Below are 21,788 nucleotides of genomic sequence, written 5' to 3'. Positions count from 1 at the left end.
AGTAACACAATGGCAAATGCCCTAAGAATACCTAAGTGGTTATTCACTGAATGAATAAATAAATAAGGCAAAGGGTACTTGCTGCACACAAAGATTTAAAATAACTAGCTGTTTTCTCCTATGAGAGGCATCTATTCTGTGTCCTGAATGAGGAAAGGGCAAAATAGAAAAATGGCATATGATAGGCTACTTAATTCTACCATACTTTGTGCCCACAAGGGAGTCAAAATTACAGTTGCACAAGTTTCCTAATTTTTAAAAGTCTGACATTGTAACAATGCTCTTTGAACGCTGTTTTGTACACAGTACATAGTCAACCATGCACAGTTCTGAGGCCCTGAAACTCTGATATACAAAGGGGTGAAGTAAGGACATAGCAGCAATCTGCACTTGGAATTTCCTTGCTTTTGTCAGCTGAAGTCAGATCTTGAATGTTATTGCAACACACTGTAGCTTTTTTGCATTTAATTAGATTTACATCCCACTTGGTTATCACAGGCTAGTTGGAAACAGACACGTGTACATTCTACAGTCAACACATTGATGCTCCTCCTGGGAAACAGCCAGCAAAAAGTTACAGGAACTGCATGTGGCAGCCTTTGTTAGGGGAATGGAAACAGTTCCATTTGGTTAAGCAGAACATTCATTTGTGAGGAGAACTGAATTTAGTATATGTACTTGGGAGGCCCAAAAGGCAGCTTCAGTTGCAATGATGTTTTTCAGGCTTTCAATATTCAAATAGTAGGGGACCAAATAGCTAGTATCTCAAGGAGTAAAATACGTAGTATCTCAGACAGCAACCTCAGCCTAAAATGAGGTCAGAGAAAATACCTAAGTTTAAAATTACGTTTTTGCAGCTCATTGTATTATCTTTAAAAGTCTACCGACCAACTGTCACAGCTGCAAGTATCCTGTCCTTCACAGTACATTACCTAGAGCTCATTGATCCTTTAACCATGTCAGTGGTATATTTGTACAAGACGATGACAATTTATACAACTGACGAAAAACAAATTACAATACAGCCACCTGAGGAATTCCGGAATGACCAGGTCTGCTCCACTTTTGCCTGGATACCACAGGAATAAGAGCAGAAGGTCCATCATATTCCAGCAGTCATTTCAGGAAAAGTTTCACTCTATGAATTAAAATGTCCAGCTGCAAGACACCTTTATTTACTATTGGATCTGAACTTTTTTTTTTCCACTTTTAACTGAAATGATGACAACTTAACTAACGATGACAATACTCAATGAAGTAGTGAACAACTTCTTGATTTGATATACAAAGGGTAATTCTAGTCAGCGTGCCACACATGAGGGGAGGCAGAATGTGACATGACTGGCGTTACTCTGTTCAGCTAGCACACGAAGTCCAACTCTCTCTCTTTGTAAATCTATTTTCCAGCTCCTGAAATGTTGTTACAGACTGCATGTGTGGGTTTTTAAAAAAAAAAAAGTTTTTGTTACAGTGTCAAATGGATTTTGGAAAGAGGCGTCAGAATAAAATTACACTCTAGGTAGCCTCTTACAGCAGAGAAAGAGAGCAAGCTTCTGTACCACATTTCAACCAGAAACATGCTTTCGCTGCTGAGTCATAAACCCTGAAAGACAGTGTTTATAATAGAGCCCTCACCTATAGCTGGGTTACGTGGTGCCTTTAGCAATATACAAGGCCTTCTTTATTACAAAACAAAGTGACTGCAAAGTTCTATGATTTGTCATGAGGCTGTTGCTATGGTTTTATTTTTAAAAGGAACTGTTTACTCTCCTATGTTTACTTCAGGAGTAGAATTTATAGTTGAAACATTAAGTATCTGAATCAGCATCCATCTCCAAAAATACATCCAGGCTTCATGCTGTGGTGTACACATCTCATACTGATCAGAAAAGACTTCCCCGACGAGAAGACAAACTATACATGAAATGGGATAGGTTCCAAAGTTCTTGGGAGGAAGAAATAGAACTCCTTCACTTCATACCCCTGAGAGGTTTGTTGCCATGAATCTCTGAACAATATATGAAAGGAAATGGCAGAAACACAATGCAGAACTTGGCATTCTATTCCCCAAGAGTCCCCTCTTTGTCAGGCCCAGGCATTAAGAAAGAATACAAGATAAATAAGGGAGCACTTTATTAATCAGATACATCTGCTGTTAAAATGTTGTATGTGACCGGACTGCTCTCTTGCTCACATAATTGTATACTGCCTAAATCAACGTAGGTCACAGGCAAAAGCACTTGACCTGCAGAGTCCAAATTGATAAAACCCACCACAAAATGTTGAATACCATCTTGTAAGAATTCAGGAACTAGAACAAGAGGGGACTATGAACCGACACTGAAATACATTAGGACAGTGAAATGAGAACTTCTGGAAATACAAGCTACAGTATATCTGATGCAGTTCAATTTTATTTCCTCTTCAAAGACTAAGAATCTTTCCAAAATATTTATATGACCTTCTAATTTTTAAATAAAAAGGCAGTGTTAACCTGAAATTTTTCATTTGAGGTGAAAGTTTCATTATTAATAAAGGTGTTAATTCTAAATAGTACTAAAATTTAACACCTTTAAAATGAACATTTAATTGGGTAAACCAGTTATGAATCAGAGAACGATGAAATGTATGATTACTTTTGTTGCCTCAGAAAAGCCATGCATTTAGCACACCCAGTAGCCACTGTATAAGACCATGTAAGAAATGCCCAAGCAAACAAATGGAAATGTTTAGCTACTAAAATAATAATTTTACAAATTTTAGCTATGGGCTAACCACTTACGGAAAAGCTTTAAAGATGGCAGCAGCATCCAATTTTAAAAAGAGAGAATATGAGCTATAGTGAAATAACAGAGGAGGTCTCTGACTTCAAAGTTGATCTAAAGAAAGTTTAGGAAGATCTAACAGAACCAAAAATGCCATCAGAGGACTTAAAGCAATGTAAATTCATAATTTGCAGAAGTCTGCAAGCAGCTATGCAATCTTTGAAAGACTAGTAATCGATACAGCATCTGGACAGAGCTGCAATGATCTCAGTTTGGGATGACAAAAATGATTCATATGACCAGCAACCAATATGTCATGGATCCAAAATATCTATGAAGTGAGAAAGAGAAGGAACAACGTGACCAGTTTGAAATTCTCAGGAGGAATGAGACAGAGCAAGGTCTTAGGAAGCCAGAAAACCACCTGGAGAAAGATATATATAACCGCCACGGAGCACAGCAAAGTTCCAGTATCTAAATACAGAATTGGTCTGTCAGTAAATCTGGGTGAGCTGGGTAAGATAACAACCAGGTAAACGGTGAAGATGACCTATTTCACAGGTGAACAAAACCAGCACTTCACCTCTGATGAAGACATTGAACTTGACTGTCAAAGAGACACTATGCTATCCAAATTTAATACAAATCCTGACATACAGTTTAAATGCAGCCATTCACATGTGCTGGTGAAGGAATGGTGAGAGCTAGAGGGAGTAGAAAAAGAAAGAAATGACCCAGCAGAAGAGACGTGTGGAGACTTTGTTCCTTGCTCATCCAGACACTGCCGAGGCAGCTATGGAAAAATTGCAAGGTACAAATATTTAGTTGAATGTGGACTGACAGGTCGAGATCAACAACTGAAGCCAAGCAGACTTTACGGCAAGTCTGCATAACAGAGGACCTGAAGGTCACGAGGAATCCTGCAGATGTTTGTCTTAAGAGCAGCTCATTGCTTTGTAGCCTGTTGATATATTACATTTATGGGATATGGGCATATACAGTATGTTAGATGACAGTTTGCTACGTGCCTTCACATATTATGTGACTCAGCTACAGGAAAATCCCATTCGCTCTGCTTTATCCATCCAGCTCTCTGAGCACTGACTCATACGCGCGGAAGCCAACAGCTGCAATGGTACAAATGTTAAACCGCAGTTGTGCTCCCTCTCCCCATTTCCTTCTAGATATTATCACCTTTCTAGCATGTACATCTGAAGAAAATCTCTGCATGGACTTCAGCTTCTCCAGCTCTCATACAACCTACAGATTAAATGAATATTGGGTTAGTGGAGTAATGTCATCCTTTTGGTTCTGCCACTTCTGCTACGAAGCGGTAACTGTCAAGGGAAGGGAGGAAAGGTGAGCAACTGTCAGAGCATGATTCTTCATTCTCCCTGTCAAAGACTTAGGATAACTGAAGCACAGTCGAAACATGAGTTGCACAACCCCTGATAAAGTAAGGTACATAGACAGACCAGTTCCGTGAAGTAACTTGGTGCTAGGCATTGTTTGGTGGAGAGGTCAGAAGTTAGAGCAAGGCCAAAGAAGCTAGACTACAAGAGGGAAACCTATGTCGCACGATCTGAGACAAAGCTGAGAGTTTTGTGCAGGCTGCTGGCTGCTCTAACTGCGAGCAATGTGTTTGATTTGTGCGTGTGCTGGGACAATAATCACACATTCATGATTAATTGTAGATCACAAGGTCTTCTGGCCCAAGACCTGTCACACCTACTGTCTGTAAATAGGCAACAGACAAGATGATGTATGGGTTGTGACAGTAAGAACAAACGTGAGGTGTCTTTTTGCACCAGCTAGCGGGAATGTTCAGTGTTCCACAAATCTGTAAAACACGCAGGCATGGCACCTTCTCTCATTCTTCGTTTCCCACAGTTCTTTTTGCTGTATCTTTGTTTTAAACATATACACTGTCTACCTTTCCTTTCAGTTGCCCATAGTGTACTTCATGAAAACAGAGCAACTTCAACGGCTGTAGACGAGACACCATGGCAGCATCTAAAATAACACCGTGACACCGTGTACAACACAACTGACGGAGGCTGCCTCTCAAGAAAATTAAACCAAACCCAACCGACCAAGCCAATCCTTTCCAAACCTGCGCGCTACTACAGCTTTAATACTTTTTTTTTTTTACCTGAGAAACCAGTAAGACCCGCTTCGTGGCCGCCTCCCTCACAGCTGGCCCCTGCACCGCTTTGAGGCGTGTTCTTCACTGCGTGCCGCTTCCCGGGAGAAGCCCTGCCGGCTCCGTGACCGGGACGGGGCCGGCTGACAGGACCGGGGCCGGCTGACAGGACCGGGGCCGGGTGACGGGGCCGGGTGACCGGTCCTGGACCGGGGCCGCCTGACAGGACCGGGGCCGGGTGACTGACAGGGCCGGGGCCGGGTGACTGACAGGACCGGGGCGGGCTGACAGGGCCGGGGCCCGGTGACTGACAGGGCCGGCTGACAGAACTGCCCCGCCCCCGCCCCGCCCCGTTCAGCCCCGCCCGCGCGCGCCCCCAACGGCTCCCCGCGGCGCCCCCGCCCCGCTGGCCGCTGCTCCCGGAAGGCGTTCGCGCCGTGCCCCGGAAGTTGTCGCGAGGCAGAGTCCGGCCCAGAGCGAGGCCCTGTTGCTGCCGCTATCGGGAGGCGCAGCCGTTACCCGCGGGGGCCGCCGTCTCTCCCGTCACAGGCGGCCCGGCCGGCTCGGCTCGGCTCGGCGGCCAGCGCGGGGCTCATGGCGGAGGTGGGTGCTGGTCCTTCTTCCCCCCCCCCCTCCCCCGGCTCCTTCTCGCGGGGGTGCCCAGCCGGCTCCGCTGGGAGGGGGCGGCAGCGGAGGCTCCCGGGGCCGGGCCCGGCTCGGCTCGCCCGTGGGCGGGAGCGGCCCCGCGTCTCGCCTTCTCCCGTGGGAGCCGGGCTGGGACGTGCCCTGCGGTAGGACCTTGCTCTCTTTTCCCTCGCGGTGGCTCGCTGTGGGGGTGGCACTGGGGGGCTGCGGGCGGGGGTGGAAGGCCGCTTGGGGGGGGGGGGAATCGCCGCCTTGGTCTGGGGAGGGAGGGAGCGGGGGTGGGCGAGCGGAGCGTGAGTTTAAAAAAAAACCAAAAGACGAGCCCTTAAAAGTTGTGCTGGCGGTGGGGTCGCTGGGGGGGCAGGTCTGGCGCGGGGTGGGGATGCCGGCGGGCTGACCGCCCGCCTCTTAGGGGCTTGGTGCGTCTGGTAGTTCGGTCTCGTCTTGTGTGACCTGTCAAGCGCTTGCCCCTTCCTCCAGGTCGGCTGCTTCTGCCACACGCCTCTCCAGACAAGTGCGTGTTCTGCTGCTCGTCGCCGATCGAGTCCAGGGGCTTTCGAGGTGCGAGCCCTGAGACTAATGGAGAGCTCTGTCGGGTCGGTGGGTTAGGGCTGGCGGACAAGAGCTTTCCGAGGGGAAGGGGGTCCTCTGGGCTTTCCACAGTGGTGCTGTGTGTATGAATGAAAGGGATACTTAGCCCGCTTGCTCGTCATTTTAAACTCCCCTTCCTCGGACATACCCGTAGATGCGAACGTAGGAAGGCTAGATCTGAAGAGTCGCAAAGGTCAAAAGGTGTCTCGGTACTCGTTTGACTCTGTTCTTCATCTAAACTTGATTTTCTGGAAAGTGAAAGCACGTTTTCTCATCTTTCTGGTCACTGCATCTTGTGCAATGTTAATGCATAAGAGGTGATAATCATGAGTAGAAATCTCCAGGAATGTTGTTGGACTGTGAGTTGAAAATAATACCGTTATTGCAATGAATACATACTGTAGAAGTCAGGGTTGATTTTAGTAAGTGTTGAAAAAGTTGCCAACTGTGGTTTGATATTAATATTTTTAACAATTTTTTTATTTGTGACTTTTTTGAATAGTCTTCGAGGTTTTTTTAGCTTTTTTTTTACTTAATGTGCTAGTGACAAAGTAACATATAGTGTAATGAGCAAAATAGTTTTCCGAATAAATATTTTTTAGCTTTCTTTAAGGGTGTTAATGTTAGCAGCAATTCTACAGTATGAATCTGTCATTAAATCTGCTCTGCTAGCTCTACAACTTATTTGCATTTAGGGGAATGAAAACCTAATTTTTTTAAGATTTCTTGCTGTGTTAAAAGTGATTCGGTATTAAGATACGTGGGTTCAGATCCAAGAAGCATCCTGTTTTCTTGTTAAAGTCAGCAGAACTGCCAGGGAAGTTCGTTGTCTGTTTTCCTCGGTTAGCAAGTGCATTTGAAAAAGCACACCTGTCTACCCTTGCTTAAAAATAAACCTGTATCAGTATAAATCACCAGTTCAAGTCCAAAACCTGTTAACTCCATTCCAAATGGAAAGTGATTAAGAATGTTATACCTTGACTGAGATTCCCTGAGTTTATTTGCCTCTGTGTCAAGAACGCTTTGAAAATGCTTGTTGAAACAATGCACCAGCAGTGGTGTGTGTATCTGGTTAAATGGCTTTCCAGGGTTTTGCTCACTTTCCAGTTCAGTGTCTTGCCTTAAATGTTCATGGTGAGTTGCAGTCAAAACAAACTGTTCTCATTTCTGTATAATTCTTATAGGCAGAGTAGTTTGGAACACTTTTTCATCATACAGGAAATTTCTGTTAAGAAAGGTTGTCTTAAATTGTTGGAATGGGCAGGTGGTAGTTTGTGGAAGAATCTGTAAGATGAGAGTTTCATAGACTGTAAAAATATAATATATGGCACTTGGGAAGACTGGTTTGTGGGTACATGAATCTGATTCTGCACTTTAGTTACACAGTTTTTGAACTGTAATGTTGATATGTTTTGTCTTTTGAATTGATAGGGTTATGTTTCTTTTCTTTGTTAACTGAATGAACATAAACAAATATATTTACTTGCCATGGAAATAACTCCCTGCTAAATCTAACAATCCAGAAATAAATCCTATTGTTTGGAAGTTAGCGAGATCATTGCTAACAGTCTGTCTGTGCTCCTAGTTACGATACTTTACTGTTCAAAAATTAGCTTGAAAGTCGCTATATCCATGTTTATTAGGGGTCTGATTCTGAACTCACTGAAATGAATTTAGTTCACTTCTGTGATCATTGGGTCTTGTAGTTTAAGCAAAACAACTTTTTGAGTAGTGGATGAAATTCACTCTGGAGCAGAGGGGTTTGTAAGACCACTTTAATCACCTGAACCCTTGTTTAAATTCCTTGTAAATACTAAACTACAGTTAAGATAATACTTAACATGACTGCATTGGTTTTATTATGTGTATGTTCTTCCTGTGGAAATATCTGAGGTGATTTAATCAGTGATATTTAAAAGAATATCTGGTGAAAGTATCAAGTTAGAGTAACAAGTGCTCTATCTTCATTTTGTTAAACACAAAGAGCGAAATTGGTTAATGCAGTGAACTGGCCTTGCTTCCTGCTGCTTGTGCCCTGGTAGATATGGCTGCTTAGGTTTCTGAAAAAAATTTGGACAAGGTTTACTCTTAGGAACAAATTAATTAAAACGATCGTGTTCAGTGGCTCTGGCGAGTTTAAATTTAAAATGTGGTGGTGTACGAGTGTGTTTCCACAGCATCACAAGCTGATCAAAATTGGACCTTCTGCCTTCCCAGCCTCCTTCCTCCTCTTGCTTCCTTGTGCTGGTAAGGATTGCGCTGGGAGCTGGTTCAGGAAGCTGAACTGGCTGAAAACTAGCAACTTTTTTTTTTTTCTTTTTTTCGGTAGAGTTAGTTTTTAATTGACTCGGCGCCCTGAACCGACTCACCCTGCAGTTGCATACCTGTCAGTGGCTGTGTGAGCAGAGAGGTGTGATCTGGGAGAGGGAGGGGAAGAGTGGCACTGCAGAAGCCTGAAGGTGTGAGCCTGATGTTACGGGACTCCAGCTTGCAACCTACTGCTTTGCATAGGCGTACAGCTGGCATGGACCAGCTCCGCCATTGAAAAACATGGTCCTGTTTGTTTCCACCCTGCTCTGCTGCTTCCTCCTTTGTGCAGGCAAATACTTGTATGGTTATGTGGTGAACTGGGTTGAGGTTTGAACTAACTTGGAGGAGGGGCAGGGAGGGGAGGGTTAGGTTTAAGCTGGATCAGTTTGCTGCACAAACATTTGTGCTGGCGCAAAGATGGGGGTGGAAGCAGTAAGGGGAGCAGGGCGTGTCTGTTTCTTTTGGTGACAGTGACACATTATGCCAGTTTAAAGTATATTTGATACTGGCCTCGTTGAGTGAGGTTAAGCTCGTATGGCATTGAGGGTTTGAAGACATTGTTCAGTTATGGTTCATGGGCATATTTTACATCTAAGACCCCTTAATCCGTGGCAGTGTGTCTCTGATTTCATAATGTACTTTGAAGGGATTTTGAGGGAAGAATCTGGCCTTTTGTGTAGTAACTAACTTTTTTTAGTATTTTTATTTGGTACCTATTGTTTCATTTAGCGGTACTTAATGGGAAAAATACGCTCCTGTTTATAACTGCTCTTCATCCATCAAATTCTTGAAACGATGAATTTGTTCAGCCTGTATACTGAGTTTTTAAATTTAAAAGACTAAAATCAGAAATTATGGTGATCAGAGTGTCCACTGAGAAAACTGCAAGGTATTTTGCAGTAATAAGTAGATTAAAAAAACCCAAATGAACAAACCTATGAAAATTATGAGGCTGACCTAAGACACATATTATAACTTCAGACAGTTTCCTAGGAGGCACTGTGTGACTTTTCTTCTTAAGTAACCATTTAATCCATTTAATGGTTAGTGGTTTTCAAAATCTGTCTTAAGGCTTTCAGGCTATCACAGAAGTTGTACTTAATGTTTCAGGATATGGATAGGCATTGATTTTTTTTTTTTTTTTTTTTTTTTTCTGGCAAACATCTGGGAAAATTGTAGATACTGTGTCCCCCAGTCATTTGTCTCTACTGCTCTGCCATAGATTACCATGCTTAATGATCCTTTCCACCAAAGCAGCTGTATGCAGTGGTACATGCTTTAGGCATGATCAGCAGTTAAATGGACAGTATTAGCTCAGTCTACCTTCACTGGTCAGTTACCTTGATTAATTTTTCCTGAAGTGGATTAGTGTGCTCTTACACGGTACGCTCTCTTGCAAGTCTGTACGGGTGGTAACCTCTCTTTGCTGGGTGGCAATGAGTAACTCTGGGCAGTAGCTACTGCTGGAAGAGATGACCTATCTGCAGCTTTTCAGTGACGTTTTCTGAAACAAATGTAATGAGTGTTATTTTTGTCTGCTACTGAATGACATCATCTTTATCAAAGCTATTTGAGGAGCTGTTGGCCGAAAACTGCTGTCCAGAGATGTGTAATTTCATGCAGTGTATGCAGGTGATATTTTAGTTACGTATAAGTTGTAGAACAGCAGTCCTAATATAACAGACTTTGAAATTTTCCACTCTTAAGCATCATCTTTTCTTGTTGGCCCTTCTGTGTAATCAGTGTTAGATGTGAACGTTCTTTTTGAACTTGAACTGGTGATAAATTGGTGTGTGGTGTTTTCTCATGTAAGTATGTATGCATATAAATGTGTGTGTATATGTCGTGTTCTCCAAGTATAGTGTACTCTTCAAAGTTTCCTCTTCACTGCTTCTGGCAGGGTGGCAACAATCACGACAACGAATTCAGTTCAATCTTTATTGAGGCCCATCTTCCTGCAGCCATGTGATTCTCCAGAATTTCAGTCTTTCCCTCAAGCTTGAAATGACAACAGAAATAATTATCCCTTGGGTTTAATAAAAAGAACTAGTAACTTATTTCTGATGTTTATACAATAAAATTTCATGATTATTGTGTGTTTGGGACTGACTGTATGCATTCTTTTCTAATTAGTGGAAATGGTGTTGTGATTACTGACTGTTTCGTTCTCTTGTCTTAGAGTAATTTCATGTCTTATTTGTTCTTCTTCTAAAATGCTTTCACGTCCATATGTGGGGTAGTGAGGTGAGAAACTTCTTGTCACGTGAGCTGTACTTAATCTGTCACCGACTTCTCAGGTGGTCCAGGATAATGCCTAAACTTTTTGCCTGAATCTCAGTTGACAAAGTAATACTAATATCTGTGTTAGGCAATGTGTTCTTCTGAATTACTGCAAGGGTAAAATTGCTGTGTTGTGTGTCGTTGCTATCATAGCCACCCGTGCTGGATGGCCACCTTTATTTACTTCAGCTTCCAGGATCAGCCACAGTTACTAGACCTGCCACTTCTTCTCACAGAACTTTTTTTTTTTTTTTTTTTTTTTTTTAATGTAAAGGTTGAGGTTCAGTGTTGGCTGTTGGTAGAAACACCTCTGTGTTGGTATGTTTTTGAACTGAGATTTTTGAAAAAGATTCTAAATGTAGGTTTTAGCTCATCCTTTTTTCCTTTATTTAAGATAAACGTGTATCTTACAGCAGAATTTCTTGCTATTCAGCTTTTCCTTGTACATGCGCCTGTTACTTTTCTGTTGAGGAAAATGCGATTCAGAAATACTGTATGAATTGTCTATGCTTGTAATAAAAGCTGAGAATTATCGGGTAGTGGGCATATCTGAGATAGTGATAGTTATCCTCGACTGTACTCCAAACTCAGGGGAGACTGGGGCACCGTGTTTTTAGTCTGAAGAATTGACTTCTTTCCCTTGGCTTTTCTTCATAGTGATTTTGGTCCTGGCAGGGATGAGATGCTACTGCTGTCGTTCATACAGTGGTGACAGTTACTGTAAACCACTGATCCGTTTCTGTGTGCTGACTCAATGGTGAAAAGTTGCTTTAATTTCCTGCCTTTTCAAGGGTAAAATAGACTCTCTATCCCATATGCCGGTACCGGGATTCCTGTGTTTCTAATGGGAGATGCAGAACTTTGATCCATCTCTCACTGGAGCTGCAGTTTAAACTGGTGTGTTGATATTTCCACTGTTTTCCTGTGGCTGCTGCCAAAGAAGTTAAACTGCGTAGTAGTTCTTATCTGCTGGGATTACTCACCTTGACAACAAATGAAGCATTTGTCTTTCAAGCAAATTTTTTTAAATGCTTTGCACAGGGATATTATCTTCTTCTGCGTTAGTAATGACACCTGGCACAATATACAGGTGGGGACATTTCATTCTTACCATAATTCAGTCAGTAGAAGTGATTATAGTAACACTGCTTGTTTAGAATCAGAGAATATCACGAGTTGGAAGGAACCCATTATGTGAACATTGGAAAGATATTCATCCGCACAATATTTGATGTGTTTCTGAGGTGGAATGTCTTTATTTCATGACTTGCAAGATGTTTGACAGGGTGGAGAGTTGACTGGTTTTGCCATGCCTTAGGACAGTGTGACATCTTTTTCCCAAATGGAGATGTTGAAGCAGTAGCTTTAAAGGGGAAACTCCCGCTATTTTTTTTTATCCCTGCAGAAATGCAAACTTTGGTTTATACATAAACTTAAAGTGAAAAATGAACGATCCAGTGCTGTGTTCGATCTTCGTAGCAATGTTTGTAATGCTGAGCTTTTCTGAAGGGACAGCAGTAGCTTTTTGCTTAGCCGCACAGCAGAGCAAAACAGAGCTGACTGTGAAGCAGTTATCCTTCAGACATGTCTAAATTTTTCAGTCTATTTATGAGTATCAACAAACACTTTGTGCATACTTTTGCCATGCGTTGAATGCTTCTATTTTCCTTTAATTTAGCTTAAAACTAGTAATGGAATTCCTGAGGTTTTGAAAGGAATAGCTCTTGGCAAGCCTAGAGTTTTGAAACCAAAGGCAAATTAAGATACCAAGCAAACACAGGGAGGGCTACTTCTTCAGGGAAGTATGTTAAGATTCTTCCGACATCTTAGAGTTTGTTGTATATATGTTTTTAAAAAGCATGTATCTCTCTTAAATTACTCCTTTAAAGCACAGTTGTTGTTATTTTTCTTTAAAAAAAAAATCTTACTGGAATACAAGGGGACTTTTTTTTTCCTTTGATGTCACTCAACAAGTTTAGCCTTTCCAGCTAACCATTAGAAGTAGAGGGTGTACTACTGCTTTCTTTGTAGCTGTCTGTATTTGTCAGTAACTCAAACACTGATTGAAGCATGTAATTAGATTACAAATTTTAGTTTAAATAAAATATGCTCTTGCTTTTAAATCACCACAATAATTGTAATTGAAAGTAGTTGTTATTATGCATCTGTCAGGTGGTACAATAATACAATAAAATTATTTACATTTTCAAAGTGTAGCTGTGTTTTTTATAAAGTGTATAGCTAAGGCGCTTGAGCTTTGTGGGAATAAGAGGAGAAAGGATGTAGGGAAACTTGCCTGGCTGTCACAGCCTTGTCCCTCTGCGGCACCTGGGGTACTGCTTGCTGCAAGCATCTTCCCTCTTTTGTACCCTCTTCCTACTAATCCCAAGGCGTACAGTGTTCATAGAAATTTTGCGTGCTATCTCCTTTATTTAGTTTACTGCATTTCTTTGTAGAGTTTTGTGGCTCTATGTGCCTTCATTCAGTCCTGCATTTCCTTGCAGTGTTTCTTATTATCATAAACATTTTGAATGTCCCAGAGCTCATTATCCTCTCTCTCAAACTTAACTCATTTGCTTGCCACTTGCAATGCTGCTGACAGCAGTATAATCCTCTCTTGCCCAGGGCAGTTGTTGGGGAGTAGCCCTCTTTTTTTCCTCTTCTCCTTGAATCCACAGTCATGTTTTATTCATATCCTTCTTCTTCCTTGTCCAAACAACATTTTCAAGACCACGTTTTCTTATTGTGTCTCTGCATGAAGTTTAGGCCTGCATCTGTCATCTGGAGTACTCCAAGTACCTCCTCCCTCTTCTCCTGATACTCCTATCTTTGCAATCTGTTTAAAATACAGCTGGTATGATTTTTCAGTATTCTGACTGCTAGCTTTCCTCATCAAGCTAAAGCTCATTGTCTTTGAAGACCTGCATCTCGTATTTCTGCATGATATTCTTCTTTTCCCCTGCTACTTCTGGCACTCAAATCTGTCTGTCTTTTTATCCCCCCCCCCCCCGATGTCTTTATTTATGTTTCATGTCATATTCTTCACTTTGATTTAGGAAACTTTTGAGTATAATTGTATGTTACATATGTTAATGGCACTACAAGAGAAAATTATTGCACCTCTGACTTTTCTTCATGGGTATTAGAGTATCCTGTTGTCTCTCTGCTTATATAGATAAACTGCGTTTTTATCTACCAAAGCTGACAGGGATGCATGTTACCTTTGGATCTTTTCCTATAGAGACCTGTGAAATGTGTGTTGCTGTATATTTTCCAAATCTGGTTTGCTTGTCTGATCACTATACTTTCTACTTAATGGAGTAAGCAAAGAGGACCAGTGGCATGCTTTAAACTCTGTTGTGCAAGTACAGTGTCAGATTTTGTGGACTTTTATTATCGCATGTAATTTCAGTTAGTAAATATTTTTTCTGCACTTGGCAGGTTTCTTTGGTGAGTCAAATCAGTTGTAATCTGCAGCTTTAATTTAAATGACATACAAATTGAATTAAACTGGCAATAAAAGTAGTATTTAAGTGCCATGTCCTATACTTGACTTATTGCAGAACTAAAGCTAATATTAACAGAGGTAATGCTTCCCCCCCCCCCCCCCCCCCCCCAATAAGGAAAGCCAAGTGACTCTTAAATATTTTTTTTGTGTCTCATGAAACTTTGGGACACAAGGATTTTGTGGCTTGTGTTTTGGTTTTTGTTTGTGGTGGTGTGTGTTTGGTTTTGGTTTGGTTTTTTTGAGAAAGTTGAACTTTTGGGGCTCATTATTTGAATGTTTTTGGCTGGTAATACAATGAAAAAGTAAAACAATTATAATAGTTAAAATAATAAATTTTAACACATAGCTTGCTGTACCTGTCTTAGAAATGTTTTAGGATAGCAGAGTTAAATCATCGTGAATCTCTTCTGGGTCGTGGCAGCTGCCTTGTGTTTCATTCACTTAAAACTGTAACTCACCAATTTGTATTGCCATAAATGTAAAAGGACTAGGGCAGTGGTGGTTTTCGTGATAATTCTCTCAGGTGTACAAATGTTAATGCTAAAGTAAGCCGGATGTTTCGTATCAGTCTATACAGTATTTGTGCAGCTAGACTGGAGGTAGTCTTAAATTCTTAAATAATTGGTCCCTCCTTGAAGATTCCTAAAAGCATTTAATTGGCAAGTGTTTCGATGCTCTGTGAATGTGAATGCCTACTTTCTTATCTTTCTGATAGCTGTCTCTTTCTTCGTTTACTGTGTAAGTTTTAGGCAATGGTATTCAGTTCCTGAGAGAGCTTCCTCTGCACTAGCAATTTTGCTAGGAAGGGTACCATTATGTTAATCTTTATTATTAAAAGGCATTTGGTTAAGACATTTTAGATCTTAAAAAGTAATGAACAGACTAATATTAAATACAATATTATCCAATAAATTGTTCTCTAAACTTGAACTTTGTGGTATTTATTTAGTATTTTTACAATAACATTGTTGTGCCTATACTTAGAGAAATTCTGAGTAATACATGCCAATTGGTCAGTCCTGCAACTCCAGAGAGTGCTCCATTCCTAAAAATTGCTGGACTAGAAAAGAATGTATACAGGAAGGGAAAAAGGGAATGTGCTACACAGGCTTCAGACAAACTTTTCTTTTTTTATTTTTTCTTCCCTTCTCCTCCTTTTTTTGGTAGACAGGTAGATGGGTGAACCTTTCTTAGCCAGTGCTTGCGTACTCCCTCCCCAAGTTCCAGAACTTTTTCTGATAACAGAGGTGGGGAGGATTTCCAGCTTGTCCTCTGGGTCTTTAGTTCTAGAGCAATGTGTGTTTTGTCTCAGAGGTACAACATATACCAGAAACTTAGATAAGCTTCTAGTTTCTGTAAGACTGTTTGGGTTTAAGTGTATATTATGACTGTTATTTTAAGATACTTCTGGCCACTTAGAGTCTTGAAATATTTCTACTAGTGAAGGGCAACAAAGTGCCCTTCAAAATCTAAAGTTCAAGTTATTTGTCTTGGATTTTCTGTGCCAACACTGAATGTGGATCATCTGACCTTCACAAATGTGTTTTCTTTTACTGTGACTTTAGTCCATAAGTGTCAGTACGTTTGCTTAATAAATATGTATTTCTTTCTGCTTCAGGGTTCCTTGTTCTGTTAAGTCCCTATAAACTGGCCCCTAGAGCACAACTTTATGTGTGTCTGCTAAATTTAAGTTTACTTCCCTTGAAGAGTTTGTATTTCTTATGTCAGCTGTAATATAGAATTCTATTTGTTAAATGGATGTAAGTTACTAATTTTAAATGGTATGGGTTTTAAATAGTTTCATATCAAAGTGAAGAGTAGTTTAACATTGTCAGTAGTGTGAAATGAAAAAGAAAACTACCTTTCTGAAGGTTTGATTGTGCCAATACCATATCAGTTTAGCATTTTTCTGTGAATTCTTCACTGCTGATGGTAAAATAAATCAATAACATTTATTTATACTACAGCCTGTCCCCTATCCTGTCTCCCCCCTCCAAGGACACAAGCACCTCCGATTTACCCTGGGACTCAGCCTAAGGCAAGCTGTGAATGTTTGTGTCCAGGTTTAAATATTTGTGAAATGTTAAGGTTCACAGGTACAAGCGTGTAAAAAATTAATTGGCAAGCAGTTAAATTTTTATGTTCACATTTCACCTCTGATAGCTTCCTATGCTCTTATCTATTGATAAGTAAATTGGAGCACAATTTTGAGCGTGTCTGTTTATTTAGATTCTGATTCACGTAACGTTTTGCTTAGTGTTTTGGCTTCTCATTGAACTGTAGGTGACAAAACTTAGAGAGATATGTAGGAAGAATAAGGTTCAACTTAAGCATATGCCGGTCAGTTTGGAATTTACTGGTCTCCTTTACTAAGCTGTCCTTAGGAAGGATGATTTCTTTGGAGTTCGGAGTAGGAAGATGTCTGAAGAGGAGGAAACCTCCTCTGTTCAGCTGAGGCTTTGAGGACTGACTGAAGTACTTAGTAAGTAGTGTACTCTAGGGAAAGCTCTTAATAAAGTGATTAAATGTTGACTACCATGAGATACTTTATGCTAATAAGTAGAGTGATATTAACCGGTTATGTGATATGTCAAACTGCTCTTGCATTGATTATAAGGTGACTGGTTACAAGTGGTACTATTGGATTGATCGGCTCTATTGCTGACTTATAAAATGAGCAGTGCATTAAGGATGGTGCATTGGGTTCTTATAAAGTGTTCTATCGTAAGTGTAAGTTTTCATATTGTACATGAAATATGTAGTTCTAGGATTTTGCACTGAAAAAGTTAAGTATTTGTTTCAACATGCTATGCATTTAGTAGCTAATTATTTTGAAATTGTCTGACAGCTTTTTATGAACCACTGTAGTGCCTGATTGCATACAGTTCTAGATTTTTTTTCGAGAAAATAAACATATTTGAAGTCAGATGAGTTTTCTAATCCTGCTGTCAGATGTCAAAATGTCTAGAATAGGCAGACTGTATTTCTTCATGTTGCTTTCCAATGCCCCACATAAAAGTGTGTGACCTGGATGTGTGTGGGTTTTGTTTTTTGTTTTAGTGGAGTTATGCAAGTTAACATAGCTTTTATTGTTGATTAATAGCTAAAATTATTGGGGGGGGGTAGGATGGGGAAGGGACGGCTAGTGTTCATTCTTTTATAGAAAGATAATCTTCGGCTCTCTTCCATTGCTTGGGTCCTTTCAGCTTTATGTTCTGCTCCATCATTAGTCTGTAGAAATGCTAGCATTCAGATTGTCAAGAATTGGACATAACCCAGGAGCTGAAAAGAATGTAAACTCTTGTATAATGAAATATATAAAACTTCCTTGTCAGCTAAGGAGGAATAAGTGAAATACTGTATTAATGAGGTTTCGAAGTAGTTAGATTTTAGGTTTGTTCTGTATGAAATGTTATTTCTCAAGTGTGCTGTACCAAGGAAATGTAGCTTCAGAAAGCCTTCTATATTCTTGACTTCAGAACAAACAAGGAAATAGCACAGAAGAATGCTTGAGATGAGGGAATAATAAAGCCTAGCAGTGTATGGTGAACAGTAGAAGTATTTTACATATTACTTTGAATAGTAAATATTGTGGGCTGACTCTTAGTGATTTGAGAGAGGTCTTGGTTTACATTCATTGTAAAGGCTTTCTATGAATTAATTCTGATACCAAACACAACTTAGTGAAGTCACATCATTGATTACCTTTCATTAGGAATGGACTACTTGGAGGTGGGTAGTTATAGGAAATTTTGTAACTACATAGGGGAATGTAAAAAGAACATGAAACTAGAAAGAATAAGGGGGTGTTGTCCGTGAAATGCAAGTCTAGACTTTTGAATAAAATGTAACTAAAACTGTCACCAAAATGTTTGATGTTAAATTTTGTATGTTAAAAGCTACTTGCTGAGTTACTCATAGGCTAACCCTAATAACAAACTTTATTTTAAACTTTCTTTGGGTTTCACTTCTGTGTGTGTAAATATATTGCTTTTAAGCTACTGGTGAGAGTAAAACCATTGTTAAACAGAAATTTGGTAAAGATCTCAGAAACCTAGAAGGTGAGTTTCTTTTTGCTCTGTGGTAAAATCCCATCGCACTTTCTTTCCAAATCGAGATATGGAGAAGGAGAAAGTTCCACTTTTTTTGTGTGTGTTAAATAATGTGTAATTTGGAACTAGGGACACTTGCTTTTTTAAAAAATATATTTTTAGAGAAATGCATTATTACTGAGACTTGAAATTTTTATGCTGGTGCAGATACACAGTGGGTAGATCATTCCTACTTCCTCTAAAAATATTTTTAAGTTGTTTGAATGGCAGTTTTGCCCAGCTGCTGTACAGTTGGATGAAGTGTTAACAGTTAAATTGGATGTCAGTAGGTTTTGGTTTTTTTTATTTTAACTCAAAAATAGCGACAGCATAGCTTGGAGCAGGCAGTGCACTTTTTCCTACAGTTTGCTTTGCATAATCACCTTGCACATCCATGATTAAACTATTTGTAAATCAGTTTACAGTATGCCTTACAGTATTTTTTTGTTTGTTTGCTTTAAGAGGCCATGATGTGAACTGCAGCAGTTTAGCAGCTGATTCGTGAGTGGTTCAGTGTTTGTCTCCTGAATGAGGTAGGGATTTTGTTGGGGGGCTGGCACCTTGTGAGGGTAGTGAATTTATCCTCTGGCTCCTTGGTGATGGTGGTTGCTTCCCAGAACTTAATTTTATTTCCAAGAAAACTGTAAACGCTTCCCTATGAAGCGTGTGCATTCATAGGCACACATTAGGCCTGTGTCTAATGTAATGAATTGTACCAATGGGTTATGTGGTGCCCTGTGATTTTTTTCATACAGATTTTATGCATTCTTTATACATCTATTTTAGTACTTTTTTTACTAAGCTACTAGATGTACTTCATCTAAGGTTATACTTCACTATTGATGGCATAAGTCTATAGTAGTGACTTAGCAGAGATTTTAAACACTTGCAAATGTAATTAAATTTCTCAAAAGTGTCAACTGTAGGTGATTCTCTAGAGAAACTCTCAAATGAGTCATGTACAGTACCACACAAGTAGTAGACTCAGTTCTGAGGATCTTATGATTACTTCTTGTTCCCTAGGCTATCTGATGGCCAGCGAGGAAGCCTAGATGTACTGGAGATTAAAGAACTTGGCTATCACTTCAGTGTGTAGTGAGTTAACAAAAATGGCTAAAATTAACGAACCCATATGCATTTGTTCTATCTAGTTTGGCCCTAGTTCAGTGACTATAATAGGCAGAATGTATCACCTCAGCAGCCAAGAATTAATGCATTTTTAGATTGAATAATGTAAAAATTACACCACTGGGGCTAACCGATCCATGTTGCTGCTGTGTAGGGCTGTTAGAATGGGGACAGTTAACATGCTCATGATCCTGTCTGAAGTAGGCTAGTGTGATAGGACTGCCTGCAAAAGTCACTGTCTCTGCTGCAATAGAAGAATTTGCATCAGTCTGCAGTACTAGGCAGGTTTTAGAATTTGACAGCAGCCCTCCTTGCAGCATATAACAGGCTTTCAGCTGCTGGCGCAGCAGAAGCGAGGGATGAATATAATCTGGCTGTGGTTCCATCATGTATTATTTAAAAGTTTTCCAACTGTTTGTTTTCCCTTCAGCATTATGGTTTGCTGCCCTCTCACTTGTGATGTTATAGATGTATATAGGGTGACTGAAATAATGTAAATTAAAAGTCCTCTCTCCTTCCCAAGGAAGGTGCCATCAGTACATGTGCTTTGCATAACGTTCTTGCTTCTCTAGTTATTTTTCAGAACACTTGTTAAGCAGTATTGACTTCAAAATGAAAACCAACAATTTTCTCCTACTGTAATATAGGACGTAATGTACAGAAATTGATCTGCATATTCAGATGTACAGAAATTGATCTGCATATTCAGATAGTCAACATAAATGGGTTGGAATTTGTGAAGGAGTGTAGAGATGTTAGGTTAATAATCTTTGAAATATTCAGAGTTAAATAATTTACTTGAAGTTGTACAACAGTATCAAAGCACATATCATGTTTAGAGTAAGCAAATTACTAGTGTGTTTTAATGATCAGCTATTATAGAGAATACATCCGATTCAGATGTAGAACTGGACCTGTGGAAACCTGGGGTGTTTCACGTAGGTGAACAGCCTGAAGGTTGCTGGGGTTAAACAAAAGTTGTGGGAGCTGGGCAAGGTAAGATGAGGTAGTGGATGAGCATAGGGAATTGAAGGGGAACTGATAAAGAAAGGGGACTAGAATCAGTTAGGAAGAAGTCTGATTTTTGGAATATTTTTAATTTTGGGTGCTTGTCTTAATTTATCCTAATATCACCTATTACATACAGAATTTGAATTACAGTGTTTTACTGTCTTAGCAGTAGCTCATTATCATGTTTCTTAGTTCTAAATTACTTTCAAAATATCTGCAGCATTGTTAGGCAGGGATAAGTGGCTTCTCTGCTTTTGCTTTGGGGTGTCTTCCAGCATAGACAAAGGGGTTGCAATAAACGGATAGAGTATGTGGGATTAAAGTACACTGTAACTAGCATAATGATTATCTCACACTGCTTCTGTAACTGTGTCTAAATTTTCTTCATTCCTTTCTATTTCTGTTCTAGAAAATAATGTAGCTTTTGCAGATCTTGTTGGATTGCTGTTTCTGTAACATACTCTTGTTGACTAATTCAGTTATTGCTGGATGTAATGTGTTGCTTTGACAGAAGCTTGTGTTTTGTTTGCTTTTACAGTCTGAGACACACCATTTTCATTCGCTTTTGAATTTTTTTATATTAACTGCAAAAGTACAGAGAGAAGGAATAGGAGTCATGGTTTATCTTGGATTATCCAAACTTGCTTTGGAACATTATTGCCAAAGGCTATTACGCTTAGTGATTATTATGTTTATGAAGCTGTTGTATTTTCTCAAACCACAATTCTTGTAAAAGGATAATTAAGTTAAAGCTTGGGCTATTCTTTGCAGATTCTGTGCCAGCGCCAAAATATTTTCAAACAATACGTAGTTATCATTTCAAAGATATCCTTTCAACTTGAAATACTAAGTAGTGTAATAAGTCTTTAAAACATACTACTGTCCTTCTAATTTACTGAATATTATTTTTAAGGTGAAATCAAGCTATTTATCTTGCACTGTCATGAGAAATCAGATGTGAAATGTGCTACTTCATATGAAGGCTTAAAGTTTATGTTCTTGCTCTAAATTAATCTTTATGCTTTTGATCTTTTGCGGGGGAGGTGGGACGGGATGGGACAGGATGGACAGGACAAAAACCTGGCTGTTTGTAGCTGTTGTTGCTGAACGCTTTAATAATCAGGTTTAGCAAATCACAAACTTCCAAAGGTTTCATGCTGCGTGGTTATGTAAAGTATAATTTAATACTGAGTTGGATAATGCTTGAGCTGGAGTTTGCAAGGATGCTTCACATCTGTAGTTGACTTTTTGAAAGATGATGGGAATGACTTCTTTCAGTCAGGTGAAACAGCTTAAAAGTCAGGAGCTTAATCTTA

General features: G+C 39.9%; 1 protein-coding gene across 1 annotated transcript in view; it reads left to right on the top strand.

The window, feature by feature from the left end:
- Positions 1-5,369: 5,369 nt before the first annotated feature.
- Positions 5,370-21,788, top strand: part of FRS2 (fibroblast growth factor receptor substrate 2) — a 57,880-nt gene continuing 41,461 nt past the window's right edge. The window contains exon 1 of the mRNA XM_052774417.1: positions 5,370-5,511. The gene's annotated coding sequence lies outside the window, so the exon portion shown is untranslated. The remainder of the gene's footprint in view (positions 5,512-21,788) is intronic.

This window comes from Harpia harpyja, chromosome 23 (genome assembly GCF_026419915.1).
Source record: "Harpia harpyja isolate bHarHar1 chromosome 23, bHarHar1 primary haplotype, whole genome shotgun sequence".
In the NCBI taxonomy this organism is placed as follows: Eukaryota; Metazoa; Chordata; class Aves; order Accipitriformes; family Accipitridae; genus Harpia; species Harpia harpyja.
Note: the sequence above shows the minus strand (reverse complement) of the source record. Positions and strands in the feature narration are given on the sequence as shown.